Genomic DNA, 22,717 nt, shown 5'->3' with positions numbered 1-22,717 from the left:
TTTCCTGTCTATTTGAAACTGCAACTAATCTATTATCTGTGTGTATCTGGAGGTGTTCAGTTAAAAAAAGGACTTCAGTTCTGGGTTGTCAGTTACATTTCCAAATGCATTCACATACCCAACTTGGCAACATTGCTTCCACTTTCTGCCCTCCTATTTGCCTGCAGGGGAACACCTTTTCTTTGGCCACCTTCTTGCAGTCCCTTGTACCCTGGTGAGTCATGAAGCAAGCATTTCATTCCCAAAGACTCTGTATAGATGTGCTGAAGTTTGAAAATGGATCCAAGCACTCCAGAATTGTCAACATCACCATTTAAATATTTATGACAGAAAGAAACATTCTAAGTTTCATTTTAGTGTATAAGCCTGAAGATAGCAGTGCTGAAAAAAAAAGATTAATTTGGTGAAGTTATAAGCCAGATAATGGAAAAATTGAGTGTCTTTTTATTGTTGTGTTGTTAGCATTTTTCACCAACTCAAGCTTGTTTCTATATGATTCAGTTTTTATTCAAACTTGTCCGGTTATTCTGAGTACAAACTGTGCCAGATTATCAGTTTTATAAGTGAATCCCCAATGAATGTAAAGCTGTACGTACTCTACTCTGTGAATTTGATGGATTAGCAGTAGAATTTACAAGGTAGACTTATTTCTCAGGAAATGATACAGGTTTCTATACAAAATAAATAAGCTATGGAGACTTCATGTTTTCATTACAAGTGTAATTCGGTTTGTGCTTTTGGATAAATTGAGTATAAGAGATTTTTCTGACAGTCTTGCTTTAAATAGTGCTTTCTGCCTTTTATACTTACTTCTCTTTTACAGTCCAATAGAATTCTTAATAGAAAAATAAAGGAGGAAAACACCTTTTCAGAAACTTATTAAATCTTTTTTTTTTTAATTCTCATAACATGCTAATGTGACTTTTATATGTTTAAGAGTTGATTTGGTAATTGCTGAAGCTGGCTGGAAGAGAATGGGCAATGAAGTGAGGGAAGAAATAAATGTTGTAGAAAATTACTCACTGTCATTTTCCACTAGTACTTAAAATAAAGGCAAAAATGAAGTTGCCGATTTTTGAAGTTTCTCTAGCTACCTTTACCTTTCCAAAGGCAGAGAGCTGTCTGTCCTGCAGTGTTGTCTCAATCAAAAGTTGGAGCAGGGTAAAATTATTATCTTAAGAACCATACACTTGAAAGGTTTCTTTTTTGTTTTAAGTGGAGCTGTAGTCTCAGAACAGTTAAACTGAGCTGTGAACGTAGTCTACATAAAAATACAATAACAATATCACATGCTGAAATTAGTGATGACATTATTTTAATTTTTGAATTATGAATATTCTGTGTGTCGGTTCATGTTCGTGACTGATGCAGACTCCCACAATGGTTTTTAATTTCACCAATTAATTTGTTGTAAAATGAACTTATTGTGCCTAACCCAAATTTTAGGGTCACTGTTACTTGTAGTTCCAAGATTAAGAGCTAGAGAATGTTTGCTGCCATTGCAAACAGCAGTGCATTTTTCAGTGATCTGATTTATTGTTTTTTTTTTCTGAGTTGTGCCTCCTTAATATCTTGAATTGAGGGCTATTGAATGTCATTCTCACAAGGAATTTATATTTTTAGTGGCAGCTAATTAAGAGATGTGAAGAGCTGAGCCTTGATGCTTCAGTGAGTAATTACCTCCCCTTGATACTTACCTTATTTTAAATTTGACTTATGAAAAGAGTAATCTGTGGCTTTCAGCAGAAGCGTGGCTCTCTCTGGAGGTAAGGGCTGCTCAGCTGTGGGGAGCTGCCTGCCACTGCATTATCTGCTGCTGGTAGTGGCACTCTGGGAACCAGGGAACTTGCATGTGTGTTTCTGGAATGGCTTTTATGAGGAGCACAGCTGATCTTCAGCTCTTTGTTGGGGCTTGGGTCCCCATTGCTGCCTTCACCAGGGTGTCAATGCCAATCTGGTTGGCGTTCTGCCACCCAAGGATTCATGTCTGCAGGGCATTCCTCCCCTGGCAGGATGGAAGGGTTTCCAGTTGCTTTGCACTGCTGAAGGATTGCAGAACTAATAGGTCAGATATGAAGACTTTACTGGAAAGTTGCTGTGGGACTGTGACCTTGCTCTTCACTGTATGCAGCAAGAAGCAGAGGTAAAGAAGCTGTTTCTGCCCTCCACAAAGCTCCTGTTTTGGCAACTTGTTGAAGCACTCTGCATCATTTGTCCTGTTTGTAAAGTTTGGACAAATTCTGAGATAATTTGCAGTTTAATATAATTTTAATAATAGCACATTTAAAGGTGTTTCTGTAACTTAGTAAGTATATGCATGAAAGAATGTAATTCAGAAGAAATTTGTTACTGTATAGCTTTTGTGTAGCACTTCCATAGAATCATAAAATGATGTCACCATCATTCTGCCAGGGATGAGACAGCCACAGCTTCTCTGGGTAACCTTTGCCAGCACCTCACAACCCTCACAGAGAAGTTGGAAATGAGTGCACATCAGAGAAAATTGTTAGATGAGTTTTGATTTGGTGAGCGATGTTCAAATGTTGAAAACTTTCAGTATTTGCTGCTCCTGATACCTCTGAATGTCCACCTTCTAATCACACTCTTTTAGCTTGAAGCAGTTACCTCTTGTAGTCATTCTCTCCTCTGTCAGGTTAAAGCCATTCCCCCTTGTCCTGTCTTTACAGGCCCTTGTCCAAAGCTCTTCTCCAGCTTTCTTGTAGCACTGTTAGGCACTGGAGCTGCTCTAAGGTCTCCCCTTATGGAGCCTTCTCTTCTCCAGGCTGAACCAGCCCAGCTCTCTCAGCCTGTCTTCAGAGCAGAGCTGCTCCAGCCCTTGCAGCATCTCCATGTCCTCCTCTGTACTCACTCCAACAGCTCTACAACCCTTGTGTGTTGTTGCCCCAGAGCTGGACTCAGGACTGCTGAGGGCTCTCCCCAGAGTGCAGCAGAGGGGCAGAATCCCCTCCGTTGACCTGCTGCTCATGCTCTGGGGATGCAGCCCAGCACATAGTGGAGTTCTGCGCTCAGGCTCACACTGAAGTCGGGTCGTGGGGAGCTTCTCATCAACCAATACCTCCAAGCCCTTCTCCTCAAGGCTGCTTCAAGTCCAGTCTCCCCCAGCCTGTAGCTGTGCTTGGGATCGCCCTGACTCAGGTTCAGTACCTTGCACTTAGCCTTGTTGAACTTCACGAGTTTTTCGTGGACCTCAAGCCTGTCAAGGTCTCTCTGGATAATTTGTGGTGTGCTTTTGCTTTATATTTAGTAGGAGGCCACAGGCACTAAAGCAGTGATTGAGGTTTTTGCTGTGACAAGGGAAAATTATCCCCTTTTGCCTCTCAAAACTGAAACTTCCTGTGTGGAGGGTAAAGGACTGTGTGAAGTAGCTGGTGCCTCTTGCCAGAGGCCTGTGTCAAAGTGTCTGCAGCTGGTCATTTTGGCAGCAGAGCTGAACAGGCAGTAGTTTGAAAGTTGTTACAGACTTAAATGTTGTTCGTGTTTCAGTGAATGCATTTGCTTTGGCTGGGGAGAGTTAATTTTCTCCATACTAGCTGGTATGGGGCTTTGTTTTTTGGATTTGTGCTGGAAACAGTGTTGGTAACACAATGTTTTAGTTGCTGCTGAGCAGTGCTCACACAGAATCAAGGCTTTTTCTGCTCCTCAAATCCTATTGTATTCTTTTTGGACCTGACGTGTAGGCAATTTTCCTTGTAGCAAACCACAGTAACTGAAATCATATGATATTTTAGGCCATCTGTGTTACACGTTTTGACATTATTTGTTAAACTTGCACTATGCTTAAGCTGCAAATAATATTTGAACACTCATGGTGTCTTGGCCAGTAGCTCAATGCTTAGTCTTTGCTGAAACATCCTAGATCAGGGCCTTGACTCTGAAGCTGGTTCTCAAATAAGTGGAGGAAGTACAGTGTAGGTACAATGTGTGGGTGAAGCAATGCAGTGATTGTGAATTCTGACAATCTCTCCTCATGCTTTTTCATAGACACTTAAAATAGATGCGTTAAATGTAGTGTGGGTAGAAAGAGAAGCATAGTAATGATTTTTTAATAGTTTCTTCACAAGAAGATTTTCTCCTGTTTAGCAAATTTGAAGACTATTCTCTCTAGCAGGTACTGACAGGCACGTATGAGTTAGCATTTGCTATCTGGAACAAGAAACCTTCATAATTTATTTCACTGAGATTTTAATCGTTATTTCTTATAAGTATATATGAAAGTAAATTGAGAATATTAATGGAATTTATGGAAAACTACTGGAAAACAGAACCCTTTTTTGTTCCTGGATCATTTCGAATGCAAGATCCTGTTTGGTCATTTAGCCCACAGTTTACTCCTCTAAAATAATGGTCTGATTAAAGACAAGTTCTGATAAACTTTTTTATGATTTAAGGTTATTTTCAGAATTTTATATCATAGAGGAAAAAGATTATTTAAATCAATTATGAAAATTGGTGTCATATAACTTATTTCTTCTTTTTACCTGCTGGTTGGATTCAAGAATGACCTGAAAAAGAATGCTCTTTCTTCAGTCTCACTTTTCCAAACTTAAAGAGGGTTTTTGTCAACAGAAACAAAGCAGGCAAAGAGCATGAAAGAATGGAGGAGCTGCAGTTTAGCAATATTAAGACTGTTACTGTTCATCTTCATTTTTACTTACAGCTAGAAAATTGACTAGAAGACTGTCGGTCAAGATCTGAGATACTTAACAATAGTCTGAACTAAGCACAGTGAAGCTGGTGCTCCAAAAGCTTACAGAGGCTTAAGAGGTGATATTATAGAGCTGGGAGTGTGAAAGAGATATAAGTGGTTTAACATGAATGACTAATGAGATAAAAGGGAATTAACATTGATAGGGAAAAGAAGTAACAAAGCACAGAAATACATTATGTTTGATTCTACCATTTGAAGGTAGAATTAGAACATACTGGGAGGAACTTCCTGAAAAATCACTTGTTTCAGCCAACATTTAGTGGAAGAGATGAACATACCCACTTCAATAATAAAGCAGTTGATTTGTTGGTCTCCAAGGTCAAGCGATGTACGGTACCACTCAATGAGTACAGTGTCAGATGAATTATGTGGATATGTATAGATGCGGTTATGAGTATATGCACATATGAATATATGTGTAAGTTAAATTCACATTTTGGTTTGTATCAGAAGAGATTTTTAAGACTGTTGTCACAAATTTTGCTGTGTAAGTTCTTACTTGTTTTTATACAATGATCTTGTGAAAACTTTAGGTGCATTTATATACTTTTGGCATTCAGATTTTTCTCTGAGAAAGCTGCACATGAAAAAAGGACGCCTAAATAAAAACTTAGAAAGTTACTGGTTGATGTGCATCCTTTCTTGTGCTCCAGACTTCAAAGCATGTATGAGCATTGCTTGAATGAGAAAACATCCTGGAAATTTAAAAGCTATATGGCAATAGCATTTTAGTGATTCACTTTTACTTTATGAACAAGATTTACAGGCCTACTAGAAGGCAGTCCTCCTCCGATACATCTGGTTTCTTTCTTTTTTTTACTTCAGATGCTTGTTTTCAGGAAAATTATTCTGCATTTCCTAATACAAAGGGCTAGATTTTCCAAACTGTGTAGCACATCTTGTCTTTTATGGTGCTATAAAAGTTTAGATGGTTGTAGAATAATGTGTATTCTTGTCAGATATCTGAGACTCTTGGATAGTACTCCAAAATAGTCATCTTAGTGATAGCTTTGATAATGAATTTTATTCCCCCAGAGAAGTCATAGAATCATAGAATAGTTAGGATTGGAAAGGACCTCAAGATCATCTAGTTCCAACCCCCCTGCCATGGGCAGGGACACCTCACACTAAACCATATTACCCAAGGCTTCATCCAACCTGGCCTTGAACACTGCCAGGGATGGAGCATTCACAACCTCCATGGGCAACCCATTCCAGTACCTCACTACCCTAACAGGAAAGAATTTCTTCCTTATATCCAGTCTAAACTTCTGCTGTTTAAGCTTCAATCCATTACCCCTTGTCCTATCACTACAGTCCCTAATGAATAGTCCCTCCCCAGCATCCCTGTAGGCCCTCTTCAGATACTGGAAGGCTGCTATGAGGTCTCCACGCAGCTGTCTCTTTTCCAGGCTGAACAGCCCCAACTTTCTCAGCCTGTCTTCATATGGGAGGTGCTCCAGTCCCCTGATCATCCTCATGGCCCTCCTCTGGACTTGTTGTAACAGTTCCATGTCCTTTTTATGTGGAGGACACCAGAACTGCACACAATACTCCAAGTGAGGTCTCACAAGAGCAGAGTAGAGGGGCAGGATCACCTCCTTCGACCTGCTGGTCACACTCCTGTTGATGCAGCCCAGGGTATGTTTGGCTTTCTGGGCTCTGAGCGCACACTGCTGGCTCATGTTCATTTTCTCATTGACCAACACCCCCAAGTCCTTCTCTGCAGGACTGCCATGAATTTCCTTTTTGCCCAACCTGTAGCTGTGCCTGGGATTGCTCCCACCCAGGTGTAGGACCTTGCACTTGGCATGGTTAAACTTCATGAGGTGGGCATCAGCCCACCTCGCAAGTGTGTCAAGGTCCCTCTGGATGGCATTCCTTCCCTCCAGTGTACCAATGGAACCACACAGCTTGGTGTCATTGGCAAACTTGCTGAGGGCACTCTCAATTCCATTGTCCATGTCAGCGACAAAGATATTAAACAAGACCGGTCCCAACACCGATCCCTGAGGGACACCACTCGCTACTGATCTCCAGCCAGACATTGAACCGTTGACCACAACTCTTTGAGTGCGACCATCCAGCCAGTTCTTTATCCACCGAGTGGTCCACCTATCAAATTGATGACACTCCCAATTTAGAGACAAGGATGTCCTGTGGGACGGTGTCAAACGCTTTGCACAAATCCAGGTAGATGACATCAACTGCTCCACCCCTGTCCATCACTTTTGTAGCCCCATCATGGAAGGCCACCAAATTGGTCAGGCAGGATTTTCCCCTAGTAAAGCCATGCTGGCTGTCACCAAGCACCTTGTTGTTTTTCATGTGCCCTAGCATGCCTTCCAAGAGAATCTGCTCCCAGATTTTGCCATGCACAGAGGTGAGACTGACTGGTCTGTAGTTCCCTGGGTCATCCATTTTCCCCTTCTTGAAAAGGGGTGTTACATTTCCCTTTTTCCAGTCATCAGGAACTTCACCTGTCTGCCATGATTTTCCAAATGTGATGGCCAGTGGCTTTGCAACTTCATTCGCCAGCTCCTTCAGGACCCGCGGATGGATTTCATCAGGTCCCATGGACTTGTGTACATTCAGATTCGTAAGATGATCTCGAACCAGATCCTCTCCTACAGTAGGCCCAAGGTCTAGGTTTTCACAGTCCCTGCGTCTGCCTTCCAAGACTTGGGTGGTGTGGTCAGAGCCTTTGCCAGTGAAGACTGAGGCAAAGAAGCCATTCAGAACCTCAGCCTTCTCCAAATCCTGTGTAGCCAGTTTTCCCGAAAGTTTCTGGAGGGGGCCTACATTGGACTTACTCTGTTTTTTAGCCACTACATACCTATAAAATCCTTTCCTATTATCTTTAACATCCCTTGCCAAGTTTAGCTCCAATTGGGCCTTAGCTTTCCTAATTTGGTCCCTAACTACCCTGACAACATCCCTGTATTCATCCCAGGTCACCTGTCCTTGCTTCCACCTTTTATAAGCCTCTTTTTTGTTGTGAATTTTTCTCAGCAGCTCCTTATCCATCCAAGGACGTCTCCTGGCCCTCCTGCTGCACTTCCTTCTAGTCGGGATGCAACACTCCTGAGCTTGTAGCAGGTGATCCTTGAATATTAACCAAGAGTCTTGGGCCCCCTTGCCCTCTAGGGCTATATCCCATGGAACCTTGCTAAGCAGGCTCCTGAAGAGGCCAAAGTCTGCTCTCTTGAAGTCCAGGGCAGTGAGCTTACTGCACGCTCTTCTCACTGTCTTCAGGACCTCGAATTCGACCATCTCATGATCACTGCATCCAAGACTTCCCTGAAGAGTCACATTTCCAATGAGCCCTTCCCTGTTGGTGAGCACGAGGTCAAGCAGGGCACCTCTCCTCGTCGGCTCCTTTATTGCTTGCAGAAGGAAGTTGTCTTCCACACAATCGAGAAACCTCCTGGATTGCTTGTGCCGGGCCGTACCGTTGCCCCCACAGATGTCAGGGTGGTTGAAGTCCCCCATGAGAACAAGGGCCTGTGAGTGTGAGGCTTTTCCTATTTGTCTGTAGAGTTCTTCATCCACAGGTTCCTCTTGATCAGGCGGTCTGTAACAGATCCCCACAGTAATGTGTCCCATCACCGATTTCCCCTTAACCCTGACCCACAAACTTTCTGTTAACTGATCACCTGTCCCCCGACAGAGTTCCATACTCTCCAGCCTATCCCTAACATAAAGGGCAACTCCCCCTCCCCTCCTACCGAGCCTGTCTTTTCTAAAAAGCCTATAACCCTCCATTCCAACACTCCAGTCAAAGGAGCTATCCCACCATGTTTTGGTGATGCCTGTTATATCATAGTCCCGTAGATGTGCCAACATCTCTAATTCCTCTTGTTTATTCCCCATGCTACAGGCATTTGTATAGAGGCATCTGATCCGAGCTCTAAATGAAGCCAGCTCAGTGGCTGGAGCAGCTGAAATATTGCTACATTGCTCTGAGCATTTATTATAGGTGCTGGCAACTGACTGGGTGTGTTGGGATGGAATGATGCTCCCCTCCCCCAACAGATCTAGTTTAAAGTATCCTTGACAAGTCTGGCAAGCCTTCCAGCAAAGCCACTCTTCCCTTTCTTTATCAGAGCAGTTCCACCAGCCTCCAGTAGGCCTGGCCTACAAATGTGGGTCCCATGTCCAAGACACCCAAGCCCTTGACTAGTCAGTGCAGTTTAATAAATTAAGATTTCACTAATGCATAATAGTGGTGAGGTATTTTCACTTCTAATTGCTGAGATGCCTATTGCTTCTTAGCACTCTGTAGAACAAAACCAGTGAAGAGTGTTTCTGGGCTATGATGTCTTATTTCCTGAGATTTAGTCAGGTAGACCCTTCTCTCCATACACAGTCTTCAGCATCTGTTTATGCGTAACTTTCTTCAGAATGTGGTGTGTGCTTAAAGGGTGTGGCATCTGCAGTGGACTGAGGTGATTGTATCCACATAAACTCAACATTTGATGAAATGCATTAATCTCTATTCATGTGTTAGCTGCTTTCAACCACACAAAATGGAGCTGTTGAGTAATTGAGTTTGCTTTATTTCTCTACTGTGTGTACTCTTTCCATCTGTGAGGCAAACTGTTGAATCCATGTTAAGCTTCTGTTACTGTAAATCTAAGGGACAGTGATTAATTATCCATATAATTTTTTCTCTGCTTAGAAATCTCAGATTTTTAATCCAAATGAAATAAGAATATACAGGTAGTATTGAGACAAGTGCTAAATTTAGGCCCAAAGTTTGTATTGTTCAGAATGTATGTAATGACAGGAAGACAGAAGAAATATATCAGCTTTGTTGAAAATGTGTTACAATACATGTAAATATGTATGCGCACATAAATTTGTTTGAAATGAGAAAACTTGAGAAAGTATTACTGTTAAAAATGCATAGTATCAGTAATTTTACAAATAAATACTTGGTGGTTTTGTTTTTCTGTGCATGATATTATTGTAGTATTTAAATTTGAAGATGAGTTCCAAATTTAATCCTTGGCTGATAGACTAAATAAAAATTTAGGTTAATATGAGTGTTAAGTGAGTGTGCATACTAGAAGCATGATACAAGATAGAGCTAAAATGTTTAGCTTTAAAACCTTCCAGTACCTGCAGTACTCTGTTCAGTTCTGGGGCCCCCAGCACAAGAGGGACATGGAGCTGTTGGAGCAAGTCCAGAGGAGGCCACAAAGATGCTGCGAGGGCTGGAGCATCTCTGCTCTGGAGACAGGCTGGGCTTGTTCAGCCTGGAGAAGAGAAGGCTATGGGAGACCTTAGAACAGCTCCAGTACTTAAAGGGGCTACAAGAAATCTGGAGAGGGGCTTTGGACAAGGGCCTGTAAGGACAGGACAAGGGGGAATGGCTTTAACCTGACAGAAGAAAGATTGAGATGAGCTCTCTTAGGCAGAGGTTTTTCCCTGTGAGGGTGGTGAGGCCCTGGCACAGGTTGCCCACAGAAGCTGTGGCTGCCTCATCCTTGGCAGTGTTCACGGCCAGGTTGGATGGGGCTTGGGGCAGCCTAGTCTAGTGGAAGGTGTCCCTACCTGTGACAGGGGGTTGGAGTAAGATGAGCTTTAAGGTCCTTCCAACACAAACCAGACTCTGGTTCTATGATTCTAGGAAAAGAAGAAATGTAGCATTTGGGAAACCAGTATGTGTCTTGTCTATTACAGCTGTAATCAAAGGCTGATGTTTAGTCTAACAGATTCCTGTGAATCTTGCAGATTTTGGCAGTACCTTTCTCGCCTTGTCTTTGCTGTATATAAGTGGCCTTATTACAGACTACTCAGGTTGCTTCCTGGATGCTTGTTTGCCTTTAAGAACTGTTTAAGTCAGGAAGTGATGCAAACCAACTGAATGATAGTCACTGGAAATAAATATGTCACTTAAACTGTGTGTATTACTTACACATGAGTATTATATATGCTGTCTTTGTCTGTTGAGTCACATAGGATGTAAACATCTTATCACTTCAATGAGAAGTATAGCAGTTCATAAACTTTTACAACACATATTAGAAGTTTTGATGTGTGGTAGAAAATTTCAGTTTGCTAGCATGAAATAGCACTAATTTCTAGATGTTCAGATTAAAAAAACAGTATAAAAGTTTATAGCCATTCTCCATTTATGCTGTCATTTTGAATGTGTGCGTAGGTATTTTACAAATATGTAAAGTATGTGAACATTTTTTGCTAAACAGGGTTATAATGGATGTTCTGGATTACATTAATTTTTTTTTGTTCCTTTAACCCAGTATTATGCTATAAAATGTAAGACTGATGGATGATGGCCTGAAAGGATAGAAGTAGAGCAGTAATTACTGAAAGAAAGTAGAAGCTATGACAGAAGGAAATTAGTATTGCTGAGGCTGAGGGGTTGGGCACAAGGTAGGACATCTAAGTGTCTTTGAAAGCTTTCCTTGGAAAAGGTTGATTACTCTGAAAGTTACTCACCCCAGAAGAAATAAGAAATTATGGATTTTCAGTGCAACAACTTATTTCCTTCAGGTAGAGGACTTACTGAAAGAGAATATGTCATGGGTAAATGACAATAGATCTTTGCAGCATGCAGGGTGTTTTTTTATCTATATCACTTCATTTGCTAGAAGACATGCACTTGCTTTCAGAACCAGGTTTTGGGTGTTGGTCTCTCTACTGTGGTCTTGGCTATCACTCAACCCATCTGTTAGTTCTTGAAGTGCCAGAAAATGAAGAATTGTGTTAGACATTTCATAAAAGAGCAGTGCCCACCTTCTTATTTGTGCTCTGTGAAAACTTTGAAATTAAACACAATGGCTTTGGGCTTACAGGTTTATGTATGTTCCATTCAGTCTGTGGTGATGTGATTGACGGTGCACTTTTGCTGGTTACTCCTTCTGGAAACTTACTAGATAGAGGTGATCAGTTCTGGTTTTCTGATAAGGTTTTGGGAAAAGTTAAGACTTGGAGCAGTTCGCATTCCCTTGCCTTGGAGAGGGAGAAGGCAGTACCACCAGCAAGACTGTAATCAGACTTCTTTCTGAGGCACTTCTTTCTGAGGCAGTAAGTATGAGTCAGCACAGTTTGATTTTCATGGCATGGTTATCAAAAATACAGGCTAAAGGTGGTTTTGCATTTGACTACACCAAAAACACTGATTTGGTATAATAGTTTTAAAATTTAAAAGTGCAGAGTCATTGAGGCTTGAGAAAGCAATGGGCAGGGATAGGAAAGAAATGTATCCTTTTTTTCTTTTTTTTTTTAATTGATTTTTTTTTTTCCATCCCCATCTTACTGATGTGTTGCTGCTCCTGATCAGGTTTGTCTGCAGGACTTTAGCCATAGTAGAGGCGGCAGTGTGTCACTGGAATCAACGTCATTCACTTGGACTCTCCTGCTCTGTAACACAGAGAGGAAGCCCTAGAACAAAAGACTTAATGTTTCATTCACAAGGCTACTGTTGTGACTGCTGCTATAATTAGTACCATGCAGCTTATTGTTTTATTCTGTACTGTAAGAACTGGATAGTCCATTGCTATATTTGTGGTTAATTCTTAACTGATGGTGAAGATAGTGTCAAAACACCTCCTGTGAGGTCAGACACTTCTCAATTGGATAATTCTTTACTGGGAAAATTAATTGATTACATAAACAGATCAAAAGTGTTCCCAGTAAAGCATTGCCTAATTGAACAGTGTCTGACTTTACAGGAGTTAACATAAACATATCAAAAAGACTGTGCTAAAGAGTGTTCGAAAACAGTTGTTTGCTTTTGTACTGTTATAAACAAGTGCCCTCTCATAGAAGTTTGCCATCATATTGCTCATGGACAAGCTTTGAACTACTCAAGCTTGATTATTGCAGGGTCATTTTGGTCTCCCTTCCTACATGCTACAGGTTAAAATCATGTTTCCCTTTTCTCCAGCTTTTTCAGTGATTTTGTCTTATGTTCTCAAATATCTTCGAGACAATCACAAAATATATTCAACATAAATAAAAATCCTTTTCTTGCACAGGTGCTGGACACAGAACTGTTTTATGCTGCAGAATATGACCGAATACATGAAGCTGGGCTTCTCTTATAAAGAGTTTGCATCCTGTACGTAGTGGCACTGTAGGAAGGGTTTTTCTTAGACGGGACGCTATCCCTCAGTGTCAGTCCTGCTGCAGGTCTGTGACAAACTGCCCTGTGAAGTGTAGAAAAGCAGAACTGTCAGGTTGTTAGATTTTTTTGATTTAGTGCTCAACCTCTTAATCACTTCAATTTACCTATTGAAAGGTTGGAACAAGCCATTAGGATTAGCTATTTCCATCATCATCAATCCATCAAGGCATTGTCTTATCTTTCCTGCGTATCACCACAATTTTGGAATAAGGTCAGCTTTCTCATCCAAGAAAATATTATAATTTGGAATTTGGAATATAGACAAATGGTTATTTGGAACAGGGACAAAATATCTCCTCCTCAGTTGTTCTTTTCACTCTCAGTAATGGCCATATTGAGATTCCTATAGCTGTGTATTATTTGGGCATCATTTAGGTAGCTGTTGAATCTGTTTTATGAAGTGCTGCTTATATTGTCTGCAAGGTAGATACATATTGGATTTTAATCTGTTGCTTGTGGTTGAAAGCTATAAAGCAGGTTGTAGACAACTCATTTTGTTTTTCTTAATTGATAGTCTTTGTAAGTGACTTTTCTTAGATAAGTTGTCCTCTGACATGAGGCTTACATGACAACATACTGAGAGATATGACAGCTTGTGGATTGAGCAGGGAGTGTTCAAACTGCACCTTTCAGTAGTGATTTACTGTTGTGGAACTGCATATCTGTTGTGATTTTTTTTTTTTTTTACTCCAAGCAAATTTGTATTGGAAGAATAATGTGCAGAGGTGGCAAATCCTTCAACTCTATTTTGTCAAGTTTTTTTAATGGAATACTTCACCATTACTGTCACTGTGGTTTTTACCTAGATATAATCAATAGAAGCTCAATACCTCTGGTGTGCTTCTTTCTGTGTATCTCAGCAGTTAGTTGTCACACTATGCCAGGTGATTTTTGCATGACTGGATGAGCTTTAGTTAAAACAACAAGTTCAGTATGACCTGTCAGCATCCCACCTGTGGTTGCCTTGCATTACTTCTCTGTCACCTTGTCTGCTGAAAATACTTCACATTTTCATATGAAAAGACTCAAATTTCACATATCAGATATCTGGAGAAGTATATTCATGTTTTGTGTTCGGATATTTGAACTAACTCTTTACAGAAGTGGCTTTTTGTGTGAAAAAAAAGAACAGGAAAAATTAATTTAATTTTTAAAAGGTAGGAAAATACTAGGAAATCAAGTGTCCCCCTTCTATGCCCTGAGGAATGGTAGTAGTTCTCTGGGTTTGGTCTAATTAACATTAGTGGAGCATTAATAACTGACTGTTACTGTGAGTTACAGTTTGTACAAAATGTTGGTAGTTGCAGTATGTGTTTAAGATTTACTGAAGAAATCTAGGAAAAACAATCATTTAGGAAACTGATTCCAATCTTTATTAAATTTGTTTTTTAATGAAAGATCAGTGTGCATTAGTGGCTTTGGCTGAGGAGGTTGTACTTATTTAAAATGTTTCTAGCTCTCCATGGTTTCTTACACAATCCTAGTTCTATTTTCTTGGTTAAAAATTGCTATTCTTTGACATCTTTCAACAGTGTCAGGTTTCGTGTGGGGGCAAGTGATTTCTGTGAGAATACCAAATGCAGTTATGAAACCCAATTCAGTCGCATTCTTGAATTACCTACTCTTGGTCACACCCGTGTTATTCATAATTCTCAGCCTTTTCCATTGTCCCAAGTTAAATGAAATTAATTTCATTCTGCATAGATCAGGCTTAAAGTTAGGGGAAGAAAACACTGGAAGACAGGAAGTATGATCCTGTTACTCATTGACAGTGGTGTGCCTTCCAGAAGGCAATCATGTCTTCCAGTCTCCTCTCCTAGTATGAAAATCTAAGCTGGAGGAGACAGCTAAAAACAGGGAGTAAGAGGTGGGTTGTAGGTAGCACTGAGAGCAGGTACCCTCCAGAATAGATGGCAAATGAGAAGGATTTTGGAGAGAGCGTGAGGTTGCATTTTAGTCTGTGAAGTCTGAATTCAGCCAAAATGCTGAAGGAAATTCTTATGTGCAGTAGGAAACTTAAGTCTGATTTTGATCTAGTACTAACTGCTGATCTTAGCTGTTTGGTCTATTTCTTAAGCAAAAAATATTATTTGCAAGTGTGAATATAAGTTCACCATGTGGCCACTGTGCTGGCCCTTTGATATATTCCAAGTCTTGCTTGATAAATTAATTGGCTAATTAGAGCATAAAGACACATAGAAGCTGGGCTTGAGGCAGGAATGTTTTCTTCCTAAATAAAATCTAAGTTCTGTTGAAGAGAAGGTGCAAATATATGCACTTACAAGTTCAGAAGACCTTTTGTAAATCATTAGTAATGTGATAGCTTTGGACTTAAGAAAAAAGCCGTCTGTGTGTTTCTACATTTGTTTGTACAAAATTTTTGTCTTTCTGGCTATGAAGAACAAAAGAAAATGCAGTCTTATAATGCAGCCTGTCAAAATGATGCTTTTCCAAGTTGTCTGACTTCACTAGAGGAGATGAAGAGGGTTTGAGTGCTCTGTTCTCTTCCAGGGAAGTCTGCAGTGTCTCAGTGAATAAAATGTTCTGTGGTGTGCTGTACAGTGACTGTGCTTTGAAAAATACTGAAGCAATTATTTGATGTAATGGTATCTCTAACAGTCCATCTTCAATATGTGTATTTACAAAGATGCTGTGAATCCAGCACAGGTTGAGAAGAAGCCTGGGGAAGTGTCAGAAATGCATTTTTATGTGAGTAGATAAAGGAAGGTTTTCAGACTGGGAGATAACTATTGTAGGAAATCAAAGCTTTGCTCAGTCTATCAACTATTGAAGTCTCTTGGGTCCAGCCTTTCCCCAGAGATCATGATAAATTCTGCTCTCTGATTGTCTGGAAGAAATTACTATGGAAATGAAAAAAAAAGCCATATAGACAATAATAGAGAAATTCTTCAAAATTAAAAGTATACAAGCTGCTAAAATGAGAAAGTACTAATTCTCTTCTTTCAGAATGATTTAGCACAGAAAATATATTTTTATGCTGGATTAGGTTTATAGTTTTGCATTTATGCTGCTCACTTACTTAACACCAAGAGGAGTTAACTAAAACTTGAAAGGTTATGGAAAGAAGATGAAACATTCTGATACTTGTCATGGGTTCAGCAGTAGCTCATGCTCTGCAAGGGAGGAGGGAGAGATAGGGCGCCTGGTCTGGGCTAGTCAGGGAGGTATTCCATACCACAGCACGTCCTGCTCGGGGAGGGGACTGGAAGCTGGCCAGGAGGGGAGAGGGGTTAGCTCTCTCTCCGGGGCTGGGCTCGGAGAGGGAACGGGAAGCTGGCCAGGAGAGGGGAGGGGTTAGCTCTCTCTTCCAGGCTGGCCCTCGTGGTGGCGGGTGGTATCGTATTCTCTCTCCCTGTTTGTCTCCTCTAACATTGATTTGTTATTGGTACCGGTAGTGATTTCTGTTATACCTTAATTGCTGGACTGATTTTACCTCAATCTGTGGGAGTTGTATTCCTCTGGCTCTCCTTCCCATCCCTCCGGGAGTCGGAAGGTGAGGGGGGGGGGGAGGGGAAACAAAGGGGGAACTGTGCAGATCTAGTTTAAACCACGACAGTTTTTTGGTGCCAAACGTGGGGCACAAACCCACGAAATAACAACAAATCTGACAGGATTTATAGTTCATTTGTCACAATGCTGTTTTATTGGCTCTCACAGTTTTTTTCTCTTGACCTCACGGTTTTCTGGATTTTACCAATTACTTTTCATATATATTAGCTGTGTTAGTGTTTATCAAGTATGGGGTTTGGGCTAAGGTTCTTGTCTCATTGTACTTGATGTTAATGACTTGTAATACAATAGAAGCATTGATCATGAAACTGATCTGGTTTATGCTCCCGGTATGGTCACCAACTTTATATTTTAGGAGGTATATAATAGAAGTGCTTAGTAATTTCACATCTTTTTTCTCCTTCTCGGGTGGTCAACCTGTGAAGGAGACATTCTTCTATCCTCCCAGTGTTCGCTCCAGATGGTCTACAACATCATTTGAGGGGTTTTTGAAGTTTTTGAATGGCCTTTTAATACTGTTGAGACTTGTATGCTGATTGTGATGGGGATCACCGATAGTAGCACGCATACAGAGTGTGTTTTGCCCACAATTATTTCATCTGATTTCAAGAGTTAAGCGGAGTCAGGTCTGGTCCTGTATTGGGGTTAAACGACGAAAGTAGGAGGACCAAGAGATCTTCCCAGAGGCTGGACAGTCATGAGTGGCAGAGTGTGTGGGATAGTATGGGCGAAGCATCTAGGTCAGTGGGCCCCTCCAGTACTTGGAATTTTACTCCTGAACAAGTGAAGAATCCGGAAGAATTAGTAAAACACCTAATGAGGGTGTGTTGTCGTCCTGGCCATACCAGAGATGGACAAATTACGGCAACGTGCTGGGGCTTGGCCTATGCCTATAAGGCCTGTGTTCGACACTATCCAACACCTTCAAAACGAAAAAAAATGTCCCTGGATCTGAGAGCAACACAGAAGTCAGTGCAGCTGTTCCAGCACTCCAAGTACAGCAGCTACACCATCCCCAGCGGCAAGTACAGTTGCTACCCAAACTTCAGCTGTGACAGACAGTGCAGCTACCCCAGTAACGAAATACAGCGGCTATTCAACCCTCGGCTGCGACAGGACATTGCAGCTATCCCAGCAACAAGTACAGTTGCTACTCAAACTACAGTGATAATCACTGCAGCTGAACTAGAGGCACCAATTTGTACCAATATGCGGTTTGCTCCTGTACACAAGAGAAAAACCAGAAAGGAGGCAAGAAGGAAGAGGCAGGATGAAGAAAACTATGCATCTACTATCTGGTCTAGTATCTGATCAGGGGGTCATCATCACACGACGAAGAAGAAGAGGTGACTTCTTGATCGCGGACCTCAACTGAGCTGCGGGAATATGTGGAAAGATTTCACCCGTCAATCAGGGGAGCACATCATCACCTGGTTGCTCCGATGTTGGGATAATGGGGCCGATGGTCACAAACTAGCAGGTACAGAAGCCAAGTAGCTGGGATCACTTGCTCGAGAAAGGGGAATTGACAAAGCAATTGCAAGAGAGAAAAAGTCCCTCAGTCTTTGGAGGCGGCTTTTGGCAGCTGTGAAAGAAAGGTTCCCATATAATGGATGATGTTATGAGTCGTTCGGCCAAGTGACTACTATAGACAAAGGCATCCAGTCCCTGAGGGAATCAGCTTATCGTAGAGATGATCTACCACAACCAAGCTGAATAATGGAATGTAACCCATAGACCCAGATGAAGTCGAATGCACACGACCCATGTGGAGAAAACTTACACGAAATGCCCGTCGTCATATGCCCATCCATTGGCAACGGTAACCTGGAATGACATAGCACCACTAACAGTGGATGAAATGGTTTCATAAACTCCGAGAATTCGAAGACAATCTTACCCCTTCCATCATCTCACCTGTGGAAAAAACTGTCTCATGATCTCAAACAGTTGAGGGACGATCTGTCTGATTTATCTAGCTCCTCACGTGTGCCAACACGCGTTTCAGCTATTAACAAAAGGTGTCCTATTGCTCGAGAGAGAAATTATATAAGATACACACCACGGGCCACCCTATGGTTTTACATGCGGGATCACGGAGAAGACATGACAAAGTGGGATGGAAAACCTACTTCAGCCTTGGAGGAACATGTGGGTGAATTGAAGAGAGGAGCAAGGGCCAAGGCTGATCGCCCCATGAGAGCTTGCAGCTTCAGGTCTCTGGTGAACAGGTTCCCAGATGGAGTGAAGAGCTGATTTTACTCCAGCTCCTGTGATAAAGAAGAATAATCCCTTTCAACACGACTTAGGTGTCCAAGATTGTGATGACGATGACTATTAGAGGGGCCCTGCCTCCAGCCAGGTGGGGTAGGGGACAATCGTATTTACTGGACTGTGTGGATCAAATGGCCTGGCACATCAGCCCCACAGAAGTATAAGGCTCTAGTTGATACCGGTGCACAGTGTACCCTGATGCCATCGAACTGTCAAGGGGTGGAACCCATCTATATTTCTGGAGTGACAGGAGGGTCCCAAGAGTTGACTGTACTAGAGGCTGAAATTAGCCTGACTGGGAAGAAATGGCAGAAGCCCCCCATTGTGACTGGTCCAGAGGCTCCATGCACCCTCGGCATGGACTACCTCAGGAGAGGGTACTTCAAAGGACCCAAAAGGGTACTATGGGCTTTTGGTATTGCTGCTTTGGAGACTGAGGAAATTGAGCAGCTGTCCACCTTGCCTGGTCTCTCAGAGGATCCTTCTGTTGTGGGGTTGCTGAAAGTCGAAGAACAACAAGTGCCAATTGCGACCACAACAGTGCACCGGCGGCAATATCGCACCAATCGAGACTCCCTGATTCCCATCCATAATCTGATCGTAGACTGGAGAGGCAGGGAGTGATCAGCAGGACCCGCTCACCTTTTAATAGCTCCATATGGCCAGTGCGAAAGTCTAATGAGAGTGGAGACTAACAGTAGACTATCGTGGCCTGAATGAAGTCACACCACCATGAGTGCTGCCGTGCCGGACATGTTAGAGCTGCAGTATGAATTAGAGTCAAAGGCAGCCAAGTGGTATGCCACGATTGATATTGCCAATGCATTTTTCTCAATTCCTTTGTCGGCAGAGTGCAGGCCACAGTTTGCTTTACTTGGAGGGGTGTCCAGTTCACTTGGAACGACTGCCCCAGGGGTGGAAACACAGCCCCACCATCTGCCACGGACTGATCCAGACTGCACTGGAACAGGGGCAAGCTCCAGAACACTTGCATACATCGATGACATTATTGTGTGGGGTAATACAGCAGAAGAAGTTTTTGAGAAAGGGAGGGAAATAATCCAAATCCTGCTGAAAGCCGGTTTTGCCATAAACGGAGTAAAGTCAAGGGACCTGCACGGGAAATTCAATTTTGGGAATAAAATGGCAAGATGGACGTAGACATATCCCTACAGAAGTATCATAAGATAACAGCAATGTATCCACCAACTGATAAGAAAGAAACACAAGCTTTCTTGGGTGCTGTGGGGTTCTGGAGAATGCACATTCCAAATTACAGTTCAATCGTAAGCCCTCTCTATCATGTGACCCGGAAAAAAGAATGATTTCAAATGGGGTCCTGAGCAAGAACAAGCCTTCGAGCAAATTAAACGTGAGATAGTTCAGCTGTAGCCCTTGGACCAGTCCGGTCTGGTCCAGATGTGAAAAATGTACTGCACACCGCAGCTGGGGAGAATGGTCCTACCTGGAGCCTCTGGCAGAAAACTTCAAGGGAGACTCGAGGTTGACCCCTTGGTTTTTGGAGTCGGGGATACAAAGGCTCGGAGGCCAGCTATACCCCAACGGAGAAAGAGATATTGGCAGCTTTGAAGGGGTTCGAGCTGCTTCGGAGGTGATTGGTACTGATGCACAGCTCCTTTTGGCACCCCGCTTGCCAGTGCTGGGCTGGATGTTCAAAGGCAGGGTCTCCTCTACACATCATGCAACTGTTGCTACTTGGAGTAAATGGGCTGCACTAATACACAACGAGCTCGGATAGGAAATCCCAGTCGTCGAGGCATTCTGGAAGTCATCATGGACTGGCCAGAGGGCAAAGGTTTTGGATGTCACCAGAGAAGGAGGTGATGCGTGCCGAAGAGGCACCACCATATAATAAATTGTCAGAAAGTGAAAAGCAGTATGCCTTGTTCACTGATGGGTCCTGCCGTATTGTGGGAAAGCATCGGAGATGGAAGGCAGCTGTATGAGTCCTCAGTGACAAGTTGCTGAAACTGCTGAAGGAGAGGTGAATCGAGTCAGTTTCCCGAGGTGAAAGCCATCCAGCTGGCCCTGGACATTGCTGAGCGAGAAAGGTGGCCAGTACTCTATACTGACTCATGGATGGTGGCAAATGCCCTGTGGGGGTGGCTGCAGCAATGGAAGCAGAGCACTGGCAACGCAGAGGTAAACCCATCTGGGCTGCTGCATTATGGCAAGATATCGCTGCCCGGGTGCAGAATCTGGTGGTGAGGGTACACCATGTAGATGCCCACATACCTGAGAGTTGGGCCACTGAGGAACACCAAAATAACAACAAGTGGATAAAGCTGCTAAGATTGAAGTAGCTCAGATGGACTTAGATTGGCAACATAAAGGCGAACTATTTTTGGCCCGGTGGGGCCCATGACACTTCAGGCCATCAGGGCAGGGACGCAACGTACAAATGGGCTCGTGATCGAGGGGTGGACTTAACAATGGACACTATCGCCCAGGTTATTAATGAGTGTGAGACATGTTCTGCAATTAAAGAAGCTAAACCTCTTTAGTATGGAGGACGATGGCTGAAGTATAAATATGGGGAGGCCTGGCAAATTGACTATCTCACACTCCACCAACCCGTCAAGGCAAGCGCTATGTGCTTACCATGGTGGAAAACAACCACAGGATGGGTGGAAACATATGCTGTGCCCCACGCCACTGCCCGGAACACTATCCTGGGCCTTGAGAAACAGATTTTGTGGTGACATGGCACCCCAGAGAGAATTGAGTCAGACAATGGGACTCATTTTCGGAACAACCTTATAGGCACTTGGGCCAAAGAACATGGCATTGAGTGGGTATATCACATCCCCTACCATGCACCAGCCTCTGGGAAAATGGAACGGTACAATGGGCTGTTAAAAACTACACTGAGAGCATGGGTGATGGAACTTTCAAGCATTGGGATACACATTTACCAAAGGCCACCTGGTTGGTCAACACCAGAGGATCTGCTAACAGGGCTGGCCCAGCCCAGTCAGAACTTTTACAGGTTGTAGAGGGGGACAAGGTTCCTGTAGTGCACATGAGAAATTTGCTAGGGAAGACAGTCTGGGTTACTCCTGTTTCAGGCCAAGGCAAACCCACTCGTGAGATTGCTTTTGCTCAAGGACCCGGATATACTTGGTGGGTAATGCAGGAAGATGGGGAAGTCCGATGTATACCTCAAGGGGATTTGATTTTAGGGGAAACAGCCAATGAACTTAATTATACGTTGTTGCTTGCTGTGTAATATTTTTATAGTCCATCAACTAGATGTCTTCAGGTCACCAGCGACTGGCCCTGACTTCCCTCTAACCATCGTCCCAACAGAGAATGAACTTTGATAGAACCAGATGAGTTCTGCAGTAAAGGAATGATCCACATCAGCAGGCAACAATCCAGCACTGCACACAGACTCTCCTGCTACAAAAGACTATTACAAACCTAACATCATGGACCAAATGGACTCAATTGCATTATAGGGATTGGTCCATGTATTAAGAAATGATTTCTTTCTATCTGTCTGGGTGTATGCAGATGTATATATATATATATATATATATATATGTATATCTATATGATGGTATATTGAAAATGTGGGATCTGAGCATGACGTTAATGGTATGGAATAAGGGGTGGATAATGTCATGGGTTCAGCAGTAGCTCATGCTCTGCCAGGGAGGAGGGAGAGATAGGGCGCCTGGTCTGGGCTAGTCAGGGAGGTATTCCATACCACAGCACGTCCTGCTCGGGGAGGGGACTGGAAGCTGGCCAGGAGGGGAGGGAGGGGTTAGCTCTCTCCTCCGGGCTGGGCTCGGAGAGGGAACGGGAAGCTGGCCAGGAGGGGAGGGGTTAGCTCTCTCTTCCAGGCTGGCCTCGTGGTGGCGGGTGGTATCGTATTCTCTCTCCCTGTTTGTCTCCTCTAACATTGAGTTGTTATTGGTATCGGTAGTGATTTCTGTTATACCTTAATTGCTGGACTGATTTTACCTCAATCTGTGGGAGTTGTATTCCTCTGGCTCTCC

The 22,717-nt window shown here is 42.7% G+C and overlaps 1 protein-coding gene across 1 annotated transcript in view; it reads left to right on the top strand.

Moving 5' to 3' along the window:
- Window positions 1–22,717, top strand: part of MCTP1 (multiple C2 and transmembrane domain containing 1) — a 271,275-nt gene that overhangs the window by 51,926 nt on the left and 196,632 nt on the right. The gene's annotated exons all lie outside the window — the stretch shown is intronic.

This window comes from Melopsittacus undulatus, chromosome Z (assembly GCF_012275295.1).
Source record: "Melopsittacus undulatus isolate bMelUnd1 chromosome Z, bMelUnd1.mat.Z, whole genome shotgun sequence".
Lineage (NCBI taxonomy): Eukaryota > Metazoa > Chordata > Aves > Psittaciformes > Psittaculidae > Melopsittacus > Melopsittacus undulatus.
This window is presented reverse-complemented; position numbering and strand designations above follow the sequence as displayed.